This window comes from Sturnus vulgaris, chromosome 10 (assembly GCF_052056855.1).
Source record: "Sturnus vulgaris isolate bStuVul1 chromosome 10, bStuVul1.hap1, whole genome shotgun sequence".
NCBI classification, from domain to species: Eukaryota; Metazoa; Chordata; class Aves; order Passeriformes; family Sturnidae; genus Sturnus; species Sturnus vulgaris.
The window spans coordinates 25,227,856-25,240,909 of record NC_142252.1 but is presented as its reverse complement, the minus strand read 5'-3'; the positions used below and the strand labels follow the sequence as shown (position 1 = coordinate 25,240,909).

Here is a 13,054-nt window from a genome sequence, read left to right as displayed (position 1 = left end):
CAGGGGAGTTCCAGCCCTCCCCAGTGGCGTGGGACCTCAAGGGGGTTGAGAGAGCCCATGGAGCAGATAAGGTGAGTGGCACCAAACTTTCTGGGGGAATCAGTTCTGGTGAATGTTGCCCTGCCATGATCCAGAGGCACTCTGCAGCCAGGCAGGGCAGGCAGAGCAGTGCTCGTGTCAGGATGGTGCAGGTCCCTTTGCTGTGCTGCAGCTCAGCCCAAAACTGCAGCCAGAGACCTCAGCTGCAGGGCTGAGCAGGCAGGGACAGATCCTGCCACAGTTCTGACAGACTCCATACTTCTCAAGTTGCAGAGCTAAGCTTTTTGCATTTCAGCTTTACAAACACTACTCAGTGGTTTTGCCACTTTTCATCTATTAAACTTTTTGGATTTATCCATGCTCCATCCAGAATTCCACCCATCAAATTCTATTTTTTTCTGCCTTTCCTCATTTGTAAGTGGAGGAGGTCACCTTCACAGAGGCTGGTTCAGAGGACAGTGGTAGTAGCCATGGAGGGCCCTGTCCAGTGAAGTCTCAAATGAAAGACAGGATGACTCTGAAAAGCATGATATAGTCTTTGAAAATTAAGATATTTGCAGTGCAGGCCCATACCTGCTGCTAGCCTGTGAGATTCAGAAGTGCTGCTGCTGAACAGCATTTCCATGCCAGGAAATGGAAACCACCAGCTGCTGTGGGTGCAGATCCATCCTTCAGCTGATCCTACAGCACGGGTTCTGGACTCCTCCAGTTCTTGGACTCCTTCACCTCTGTAGCACCAGGATTTCTTCAGCATGGTCATTAACAGCTCACACATACCTGCCACACCTTCCAGCACACGCCTCTGCATTCCTCACCCTGCTCCAAGACATGCTTTGTGCATGGAGTCAGCTCTCACTCACCGTGTGATTCACATGGGATCAACTCATATGAAGTGCTGGCAAGTTGTGGCCATGGTGGATTTAGCCCTGTCCTTGAAAGAACAGATCCTGTCACATAACCAGCACTTTTGGGAGGTATTTTACAATTTGTATTAAAAAAAAATGTACTGGAAATACTTTATCTGTAGTGACAATCTCTGGACCTCAGCACCCATAGAAATCCAGCAGTGTCCATTGTCTGACGTGCTTTTGTCTGTTCTATAACCCGTGGCCAGAGTTCACAAGCTGTCTCCCAGCCTGTGCTCAGCTCATAGAGCTTTTCCTGCCGTCTGTCTCATGTGCCAAGTGCCCGGCCAGGGCTGAGTGCTGCCGGTGTTGGTTCTCTGGGGCTGCGTGCAGGGATGCAGCACCTGCAGCTCCCACGGAACCAGCTCAGCCCCAGCACCCGGCCCTGGAGGCTGCCTGCACTCTCAAGTTGACACAGGCCAGATGGAAAATGATCCCATCTCCCCCTTTCTCGTCGTTGTTCTCACATGGCACAGCAAATCAAAACCTCAGACCAGCACAACTCCTATTGTTGCTTGCTCTGCAGTCCAGGGGAGGGAAAAAAAAAAAGAAAACCCAGCTCCTCATTTCCACATGAGTGGAAACCAGTAGTTTCTGGCAAATTTCTAGACTTGGCCAAGGGAAAGATCTGAGTCCTTGATTAATGTTAAAAGCTTTGGCTTAGGCTGATTTCGTTTTCCTTTTTTTTTTTTTTAATTCTACTCTCAAATTTTATGTCTTTATTTTCAGTTTAATCCTTTTTTTTTAAGGTTTACATAGTATCAACTGCTTCTCAATTACCTCTGTCCTTTAACTAGACTTATGAGCTGCACTTTAAAAGTGGACACTTTGTGATCATCACAAAAATCCCTCCTTCTGGTACTTTTGCCAGCATCAGTCCCCAGAACAAGGCCCTAACGAAGGGAACATATTCCCTGCTGATGTGCCAGACAAAAGTTCATGGCTTTGTCTTGCTGAAAATGAAGTCTTGATTATTCATGCAGTTCCCAATGAGTCATTCCACACCCTTGAATTATTTCTGACAGATGTGAAATGCCTTCTGCTGAATTCCTACTCCAAGGAAACTTTTGCATGACTGGTTTATCAGTGAATGTGTTTCACAGTGTTTCATCATCATGGCATGTGGGGCACTGAACATGATGACTGGGGAAACCAGACCCACCTAATTTTGGTTATAGGTTCAGAGCCTCCAAAACCTGCCAGCAGCTGCTGGTGCTCACACAGGGCTGGTGTGTGCACAGGGAACCCAATTTACCCTGAGGACCTCAGGAATGGATGGCTGGGGGCACATGAATTCACTCCCAGGGGTGATACAGAGACAAGTGCTCACCTGAAGGCCTTTTTCTGCCACTTTTCACTTTCCTGCTTACTCTTTGCTGCCAGGAGTGCTTTTCCCAGTGGCCAGCTGTGGTGCAAGTCCCGTGTGGTTCCTGTCCCTGAGCAATCCATGGAGAGCAGAGCTCCCAGCAGGGAGGGAATGCCCAGCCTGGTGCCTCAGCCTGCTGCTGGCACTGCTCTCTGCTGTTTCCCTGCCAGGGTCAGTGCCCATCTCTCTGAACACCTTCAGAGCCACACGTAACAACTCCCATCCCCAGCCTGAAAAAAGCTGTTCCTAAAGCTCTTAGGCTTCTCCTAAAATCAGGGCTGAGCCCGAGTACATTCATGCTCTCCTACAAAGAAAAGCTTTTTCAGGGAACTTTCTCTGGACGAGAAGGCAGCTGCAGTGAGGGGGCACAGGCAGCTCCGAGCTGCTGCTCCCAGGGGCACCCCCTGTGCAAGGAACACACCTGGACTCACCTGGGCAGCCCAACCCTGCAGGGCTGAGGCTGGGCTGGCAGGGTCCCTGCCCTGTGCGTGCCGTGCATTGTCTGACAGCAAACAGAGAGCTCCTGAGCCAAGGGAGTGATCCCTGCTGGCACACCTGCAGTGGAAGGGCTGCTTGCTCCCACTGCTGCATTTCAGAGCATCCCCGAGCCAGGCCTGCCTCTGAGTAAGGTTGAAGACATTAAAGACATTAAAGACATTAAAGACTTTACCTCTGCAATGGGACATTTTAGGCTGGGATTCCATGCTTTTTCTCCTGCAGAAGTCTCTGTCACTGCAAAACAAAACAATAGCACCCAAAGCCATGTTGTCATTGTAGTGATTCCAAAATCCATTATTCCTCGGGCTAATTAAAAAAGCTCCAAGCTCGCTCTAGGTCTTACAACTGTGAATTTTGTATTTGCAGTGGTGAAACTCCCCCTCTTCCTTTTATCCACAGATGGTCATGATGATAGGTTTTTGTTCAATAATTAATAATTTTTGTGTCATGTTTGACTTGGTTTAGGGATTTAAATTGCATGCCTCACTGAAGGGAATCTGTAATTGAGATACAAATCTGAGCACCTGTGAAAGACTTCAAGTTTTGTGTGCATGCCTAAGTATAAGTTTTTAAATTTATGTTTTTCTACTTTAAAGGCATCTACACAGGATGTCAGGGGAGGTTGATCTGTCATCACTCTGTCTTGTCAGCAGACCCATTGCATTCTGACAGCTGAATAGAGGCCTTTAATTAAAACTGCCAGGTTTTGCCAGACCCTTGTCATGGTCCCTAGATAATTCAGTCCTATGCATTTCAAGCATTTGCAGCAGGAGCAAGACTAAATCTTTCAATATCCCTGCCCCATTCTATGCCTCTCTTTCTAAGAAAGAGGATTTATTCCTGCAGCAATAACCCTTTGCATTTTGGAGTGGGGGTGTCAGTGTAACTTGGTTTGTGATGACTCCTCAGAGGGAAGCTGTGCAAAGGTTCTGGCAATGACTCCCCACCCTCAGGAAGGCTACAGGGGATAATGCCACAACTTTTGCAGGAATAAAGAGCTTTTTCTTACTTTTCTAAGAAGGTTCCTTGCTAGAATAAGCAAACAGAAATTGGGCCTGACTTCAGGTCCCTCTGCTCCCACAGCTCTCCTCACTGGAGCTGGTAACTGCTCCTGGGAAGATACAGCTCTCAGCCAGTCCTTAAAGAAAAAGTGTTAGTTTTGCATGTAACTATGACCTATTTTTAAAATTTTCCTAGATATACAAATTTACTCTTTATAGCACGTCCATGGACCCTTTGGAATGCACATGATGCAGAGCCAGTGGTCAGCCCTTAGACTCATGTTTAGAAAACACCACCTTTGTTTGTTTTACATGTTTATAATTGTCTCTGGCTATATTATCATTTGTGAATTTCCACAGTAGCTTTCAAAGTAATGTTGATTTGTCTGGATAGTAACATTGCTAAAAAAGCACTTAACATGTCAAATGCAAGAACAGTTGTTTGCTTCTTCTCACTCCTACGACCTACCACAGATGTGAATCCTGAGCCATGCTGCTACAGCTTCTGAAATCCAAATAAAGCCAAATAATGGACAGCCCAGCACAGACATATTCCCTAACGACACAGAAGTGTCAGCCCCCATTTTATTGGAGTAAAGGAGGATAAATGATAAGAGGTTAGTGCCAACTTCTCACCCGCTCAGCAGTGCCTGCAGTTTTGTATGGGAGCATCTGTTCTTCCATGCATTGCCCAGGGGTGGATCCCATTCAGAATCCCTTCTCTCCCCAGTGGAACAGAGGGTGATGTCACCTTCGTGTGCAACCACGATCAACTGGAATGTCACAGATTTGCCTCTGGGACCAACCTGAGCACGGAGAAGACAGGTTTCAGGTAAGACAGCACATGCAGTTTGCATGCTGTGAGGTTTGCTGACAGCAGACTGCATGTGGAATCACCCCAGCCATGAATATGTTCCAAAGGGAATTCATGAGGCACTTTCCATGCTGGCTGCCTGCAGGGAGGCAGCTGTGGAGGGGGGCATCTGCTGTCTGGGATGTCCAAGAGCATTTCCCCACAGCTCACCTGGACTCAGGTGGGGGGCTTAGAAACTCTGTTGTTTTTTCCCCACATCTCTCAGGTGGGCTTAGAAACTCTGTGGCCCATGACGCTGTAGCCTCTGAGGCTTTGCAGAAATGAAGGCAGGAGCCAGGTCCCTTCTCATGGGCCTGCCCAGGGAATGAGGGGCCCTGGGCCACCTCGGGGCCATCTGTCCCCTCAGCCAGCCTACCTGAGGAGTTTGCTTTTCTGCTTCATGGATGGTGGCATCTCCCAGCTCGCTGTTAGCCTGTGCAGAGCACGGAGCAGAGTGAGGAACAAGCACAAAGCTGAATTCAAGGTGATGCAAGCAGGAGCATCTGCCAACGTCAGCAGATATGTGAGGTCAGCAAGTTCACATTCCTCCAGGTCAGAGAACAGAACAAGTGTGATCTTATCCCGTGCCAGTTCCTCCACATTGCAGAGTCACCACGAGGCATGAGGACAGCTCTGCTCTGGGGCAGGGAGCTCTGCACTGCCCTGCCTCGCCTGCCACCACAGGCTGCAAGAACCAACAGGCACAGGTGAGAATCCCCAGGTGAGAATGCACAGGAGAACAGGCACACAGCTTTTCCCACAGCGTGGAACAGCCAGGCTCTCAGCGTGTACTGCCACAAACATATAAATGTTCCCCAGTGAAACCAGACTGTGTTTATGAGGGACTGCAAGATCTCAGTGCCCGTCCTCACCTGGTGTCTGCTCACCTGGGAACAGAAGAAGTATTCTGTTTAAAGTAATGAATCCAACCTGGTGTCCCTGCCAGGCCTTGAGGACAGCATAACAGAGGAATTGCATTTTCCTTCTCCTCACTTGTTATTCTGCGTGCTCATGTATTGATTCTTCAACTCAACTCTTTAATTATTTTTATAACTCTTACTGATGTCACTCTGAATATTACTGTTATCCTTACAAACACACAACCCCCTTTCTCTACAAATTTTAGCCATCCAACTAACATGCCCTATGACTTTGAAATCAGTACAGAAAATTTATCAACAGAATTTACAATAAAACTAAATTTAGGATGAAACCCATGCCTTACACCCTCAAGGCTTATAAATTTAGTCTTGTCCAAGGTATAAGTGCATGTCCCCAAAATCAATATAATTCTGAAAACTTCCTATGTTTGTCAGACAGAACCAGACAATTTTAGAGGCATACACGTGTGCCAAACAAAGTTATGGTTACAAAGGCACATCCTGGATTACAGAAAACAGATGTCATATCATACAGAGATTTCTGTAAGGGTGGGAATTGCTCAGGATTGGCATGGGTCAAGCTTAACTTGAAATGCTATTCCTTGGGCAATATCCAAAGGATCAGACTCCATCTTGAGCACCTTTGCTCATTGTAAATGACACAGTACCTGGATAAGTGCTGAATACATAATAGCCAGATTTTTATATCCAGACCCAAACACCTACAAGTGACTGCAGCTATTTGGTATCAAACAAAGAAATCAATTTCTGAAGACCTACTTGGATAACACAATTATCCTTTTTGATGCATAAAACTTGAATAGGGCTCTGGAAATTAGCAACATAAAAATAACATCAGTGACTAATTTAAAATGTTCCCCAAACAAGGAGCTATAAGGAAGTCTTGGAAGAAGTCTTGCAGTGAACTCGGATCTTTCCACAGTTTTTAATTCTGAGTATTAGATTTTTCATAATCTCTGATGATCACTTGGCAACTGCTGTGGGCTATTGGTTAAGCCATGGCAGCAAACAGCTCCTGCCACAGGCCAGGGTCCCAAAACTGCATGTGGGGCATCTGTCATCCTGACTCTGCCTATGCTGCTCCCATTTTATAAGTGCAGATCTCAAACAATGAACAATGCCTGATAGTCATCAACCTGATCTCAGGGATGGAGTCAGTGTGATGTAATGAGATGAAGAAACTCCCTCGATAACATTGAATCACCTGATGTCCATGCAAGGATTAGACACATTTCCTCATTCCTGGTGCCATTTGCCACTTACCACAAAAGAACACTGAACCCACTTCTCCTGGGCATTCTCCAGCAGACCCTGGCACGAAGGGCAGTGCAGCTGCAGCCCTGGCACACAGGACACACGTGGGTGGGTGGCCAGCTGTGCACTGCCACCAATGCTAACAGCACCACCACATTTCCCCTGAGGCAAAGCCAAAGCCCAGCTCTGCTCTTCTGTGTCTGGTTTGTATGTGCAGCATCTTGTGCAGATCCTTCCCCAGCCCTGGCAGCTGCCACACCACACCTGCAGCAGAGCAAGCCCTGAACAGCCACCAGCTCCCTTCAGCTGCTCCAGGGGCATTCAAACAGCAGCCGAAAAACACCCAACAGTGCCCCTCTCCTTCCTTTGGAGGGAGTCTCTGTGTCCTGACCAGTCCCACAGAGACCACAGCTCCTCTTCCTGGAGACAATTCCATGTCGAAAGCCTTTAATGACTTCCAGATGTCTTAACAGAATACAAGCCCCTGAAGAGAAAATTCCTAGTCTTAACTTGCAGAATTTATGAGCTAATTTTTATCCATATGGAATTATTTATAGTGCAACTGAGGAAAAAAATCCTCCAAATGATAATGCTGAGTATATCACCTCTTTGCAATGCATTGCTAAAGAGTTCCCACACCATTTAACACCTACAGGACAATTCCACTGATCAAACTTCTCATGGAGAATCTGTTAGGGCTTGCCATGAAACAGGTAATTACTCTGGGAATCCTAGTAGTGTATTTTAATTATTGTGGTATTTTTCATTTAACCCAGTAGTTTGCATCACTTCCATCAGTTTATTCTGACAAGTGTCAGAATATTCACTTCCCCAAATGTTCTGTTTTCCCATTTTTCTCAGGCTTCAAAACCGGAGCTCTGAAAATGGTTTGAATTTGCAAACCCAGATAAACACTGAGATCACTTCTTCAGCATTAATGAAGGACAAGTTGTGCCTGTTCTTTTAATCGTGTTTATAAAGGAAGTGCTCAATTATAAAACAATAATAATACAAAATGCAGGTCCTCATAAACAACTATTATTTGTCTACCCCCAACAATTTTAGTTTTGCTTAGTAAGCTCTCCATTTCACTGATTATTCTATTTCAGTGGATTTCTGCAGAACTACTTATGTAAGTTTTGAAACAAAATTAACAGCAGAAAAGCAGAGACATAGATGAACAGACTTTAGGTTTATATTCACCACATCATTTTAGTGTCTGGCAGCATGAGTGTTTCAGTAGATGCAGTCACAGATGTTGATAGCAGCTGTACAGTTGGATGAGAAAAGCAAGAATTAGCTGCAGAAGTATCATTTTTTTGATATATACTTTGCATACAGTTTCCACACGGAGACAGGGAATCCATCAGTCCACTGTCCACTACAAACCCCTCATTTGTACTTTTGTAGAAACTAAGAGCTAATCCAGACTGTAAGTTTTCTGAAGCATGTTTGTGCAGAAAAGGCCAGGGAACCACTTTCGGCTGATTGCTGTCTCATGTCCCACATGATGTGACAGCAACAGATCTGTCAAAAATTGCTCAGAACTTAAACATGTACAAGTTTCCCCACACCTTTATTTATCCAGCTCTGATCTCTGCTTTTGAATTCCTGCTTGGCAGTAAAAGGGGCAGAAAGGGCACTGCAGCTCTGGAAGTGCAATGTGAGGGGTGCAGGTACACACTGCCCTTGGAGCCTGAGGATGCCCCACAGCTGAACCGAGGGGATGTGGTCTCAGCTTGTCACCACTGCCCCGAACAACCAGGACCCCCGGGAAGTCTGTTTAAACAGGCCATCTAAACATTATTATTATGGAGCTGCAACGGCTTTAATGTCTACACTGTAACTGCTCTCTCATCTTATAAACTGACCATCTTTCCTCTCCACACTTTCTCTTGGTCTTCTACCCCAAGTATTACATAAGTCCTTTAGGAACTCAGTCCTGAAAACGGATCTGTAACTACAGATCAAATTGTGCCACACAGAACTTATTTAAAGTATCTGACAAACCCTCTGAAGTTTGTGTATGTTCTCTTTTTAGCTTAGACAGCATATTAAAAACAAATGCCCTGCCATTATGCATGCTTTTAACACTGAGAGGTAGTTGATAAAGCTGGTGAAAAGTCTGAAGAATGGTTAATACACAAAGCAAAGTGATTACTTACTCTTCAAAGAAGAGGTTTTCAAGAAAGTGAGCAAACCAGATTCTAGGAAATCCAGCAATGAATTATTGAAATGTCCATTAAGATAAAACCATACCAAACAGAAAGATTTCCAACACACCAAGTCTATGTGGATTTTCTCCAATATCGATATCACACTTTATTCAATATGAGTTTGAAATACATGAGAGAATTTGCTGCTGAACGCCACATGAGCTATCTGAAACAGTTCACATTTCTCTCTTTACTAGATTAAATGAAACCTGATCTGGATTCCACTTGATCATAAGACTGGAATGCTGAAAATGCTGTAATCTATTTATACATCAAATTGAAGAAACATTGCATGTCTTTAAATTTCACTGCATTCCAGTGTATTAGCTAAATAGCAACAGTTTACAAACTGTTTCACATTCAAACTGAGAAAGAAAAGACAGACCAACCTGATTTATTTATCCTAAAGCCAGGATTGATTTCCTGGCTTTAAAACTATGACCCAAACCCAGGTCTGCTCTGTGCCTTCCCTAAAAGCCTTGTTCTTGCAGCACTAATTCATCACGAGTGCCAAAACATGGTACTTGCCTTATGATGACTTCCAAATCCACAGTTCTTTTTCAGCATCAAGAACATATTACAATCCCAAACTAGACTTGCAGCTCAGATTTTGTTCATATTTCTCTTCCCTTTAAACCACAAATGGTTCAAAACACAGCAGACAGCAAGGCTGAGAACAACTGTGCAAATAAGAGCAGCCAAATGACACAGATGAAAACCATACAGGAGCTTTTCCAGCCCAGAAGGTGTTGGCAGGAACTCATGTACCACTGCAGTGAAACAGCTCCACTGAATGCTGCCATTCCCCTCGATTATTTACAGAATCCCTCGGGTGTGCACAATGTTGTTTGACACATTATTCTCATTATTCTGACTCTTATTCAAACACCACAACTGGGTGCAGCACAAGAGCCACAGAAAAAGTAAAGGTGCTCATCATGAAGAGGAGCAGAATATGCTAAAGGCCTGTCTGTTATCCGTACAAATGCACATCCTAGATTTTAACAGCTCTCAGTAAAGTAAAACTCAGCTGCCATTGACATTTGATGTGGTTTAGCCATTGACTTGAAAGGGGTCAGGATCAGGCTAACAACAGCTGATGGTATTTCATAACATTTATTCATTTCTACTTGCACTTTCAATGTGTTTCAATGTGTGAAACTGTGTCCATTTTTCTCACTTGTCATTCCTATGATTTTTTGTCATTAGTTGTTGGATTTAGTGCCTATTATTTCCCATGCAGAAGACTACAAACAGTACCAAGACAAAAAGAGCCATTTTTTTAGAGTCAGGGGAGAGGAAAATTCTGTGGTCTTTGTCACATGAAACTTTAAGAAGAGCCTGAAGCTAAACACTGCAGCTACTATTCATGGCTCTCTGGATAGTTAGTGGCCTTTATAAATGCAAAAATCCCACTTAGACATTCAAATAACTAATTTGCCATTTTCTGTGCCCTTCTTCCCTCCAGCAGTCTGTAACCTGGTATTTGTCTTCCACGTCTTGTGTCATAGAGCTTGAAATTCAAAAGAACTTGAAATTCAAATTACAATTGCATCTCAGTTGGGTTTGAGACCATTTGGGGTAATTTAGAGGAGTTTAAAAAAAAAAGACTAATTTGAGTAAATGTCTTACTGTCTAGAACCACAAGTTTCATAAAAAGGGAAATATACAGTTTACAGTAATGGAAAGGAATTTCTGATACTACTGTTTAATTTAAAATTTATAATGTTAATGCAGGATTTGATATAAGAATCAGCAGAAACAGAGTGCACTCTTAGAATTCCCAGCTTTTAGTAACCCCTAAATTTCTCTTCCCATTTGAAAAGACCCTAGGGATAAATAAATTGCTTACCACTTGTTCATTAGTGTGCCAGTATGTTACTATTGCTAAGACAGTATCACATGGCCTGACTAAAATTTAGGTCTCTGTGCTCAACACACAAAAGAATGGCAAGTAGAGCCCTCAACAGTTCTCTGCATCTGCAGATAAGACAGATGATAGATGGGAGAGAAAAACAATGAAGATCAAAGAATGAAAAATAACTTGTACAAGGCTGCACTGCAGATCAATACCAACTGAGGAGACTGAAGCTAAAAAAAAATCCCCTGAACTTTTCCTGCTGCCTTCCCCTCAAACAGTGTCAATCTGACTCCTGACACTGGGTGGATGTCCTGCTTGTTCAATCAATGGCATCCCCAGGCTAGATTTCAGTCTCCAGCAATAATCACCTCACGTTATTAAAGGCTGAGAGAGCTGAACCCATGCACTCTAGATACTAATGAACTGACTCCCTTCAATATTCCTACATCTTTCTTTTGAAAAACATTGTAATTTTAAAGTTTACATCAGGACTTTTCAAAAGCTTAAATGTACACCTATTAATATACATCTTTATCCAGCTATGCATTCATTTCTGGGTGTGAGCACGTGTGTGACTCTGTGCACCCCATAAGCATTTAGGGATTTAGTGCATGCTAGTGACACACAGATTTCGGTGGGAAGCACCACCTTTTGACCATTTAAAATTATAGAAAAAAACAAACAGAACATTGTAGTGCCATTTTCACCTGATACCTACAACTCTCACACTCCAGAAGAGCTCTTTTTTAGTCTTCTATTACCTGTGGGAACATTTCTGCCCTCAGTCCAGAGGCTCAGGGACTGTGTGAGAGACACTTCTGTCACATGACTGTGCACAATCTTTAAAATGTAAAAATATGTAAAATATGTACAATCACCTGCAGTGAGGAGAACCATAAGGAAAGCCCCTAAGGGTCTCACTGCCACTGAAACCTGTACGGGGATCCTGCAGGTGAGGTGTGTAATGGTGAAGGTGACAGAGGGAGTGGGGACAATGACCCAAAGCTCTGCCAGGTGACAGAGCAGCGCTGAGCAGGAGCCTGCTGCCCTTCCACTGCTCCATCTGCCCTGGCCACGTCTTATAAACCAGGCACAGGCACCAGGAAGGTCCCACAGCGCTGGCACTCACACACCCCAACAGAACACACGTGGGAATTCCTCTTAACTAACTGTGGCACGTGTTTTTCTTGAAGGAAAAAAAGGAATATGTACCTGCTTGACACTTAATAAAAATATCAGTGTGTTTGTGCCCAACATACTGGAATATTCTTCAGCATTAACTCAACGTCACAAAAATATTATCAGTGTAACTCTGACAAGGCCGTGGTGTGGTTTACTGTGTGGATCTTGGCTAACCTGGCCGGGGACTGCAGCAATTTTCATACTCGACTTTTCAGAAACCCTTCTGGTTTGTTAGTGAATCAGTTCACCTTATTCATTCCTGTTCCTTGTCCTTTAATTATTTTACCTTTAATTAATTTCCCTTTCTTCTTTGCTAGACCACACTAAATGTCACAGCAGCCCATTCCTCACGACACCCCTGGCAGTGGCCACAGGACAGGCAGGACGGTCCCTGTGCTGGCCCTGCCGAGGCCTCCAGGGCTGGGGACAGCTCCGGGCCTCAGCTCATGGAGGGGCTGGAGTGTGTGCAGGGCAGGGAACGGAGCTGGGAATGGGGATGAGAATTCCTGAGGGAGCTGGGAAGGGGCTGAGCCTGGAGAAAAGGAGGCTCAGGGGGGCCCTTGTGGCTCTGCACAACTCCCTGACAGGAGGGGACAGCCGGGGGGATTTGGGATGTGGGAACAGGGACAGGAGGAGAGGGAACGGCCTCAGGCTGGGCCAGGGGAGGGCAGGGAGGATTTTGGGGAATTTCCCCAGGGAAAGGGGGGTCAGGGATTGGAACTGCCCGGGGAGGGTTGGAGTGCCCATCCCTGGAGGAGTGTAAGGAACGGCTGGACGCGGCACCCAGCGCTCGGGCTGGGGACAAGGCGGGCACGGGGCACAGCGGGCTCGGCGGTCCGCTCCAGCGGCACGACTGGAGCCGCGCTCGGTGCTCTGCGGCTCCGGCTCGGTGTTTCGGTGCTCCGTGCCCGGTGCTCCTCGCTCCGGTGTTTCGGTGCCCCGCGCTCCCGGGCCTGGCGTTGGCCCAACCGCAGCGA

General features: G+C 45.4%; 1 protein-coding gene across 19 annotated transcripts in view; it reads left to right on the top strand.

Annotated features, from left to right (window-relative positions):
- Positions 1-5,703, top strand: part of LOC106859128 (uncharacterized) — a 47,461-nt gene extending 41,758 nt beyond the window's left edge. For 13 of the 19 annotated variants that reach the window (XR_015805840.1, XR_015805839.1, XR_015805845.1 and 10 more), the window contains one exon: positions 4,284-5,703. The gene's annotated coding sequence lies outside the window, so the exon portion shown is untranslated. Of the gene's footprint in view, positions 1-669; positions 1,118-4,283 lie in introns of those variants that run through there. The other 6 variants (XR_015805835.1, XR_015805833.1, XR_015805837.1 and 3 more) reach the window with 6 other exon arrangements.
- Positions 5,704-13,054: the final 7,351 nt, after the last annotated feature.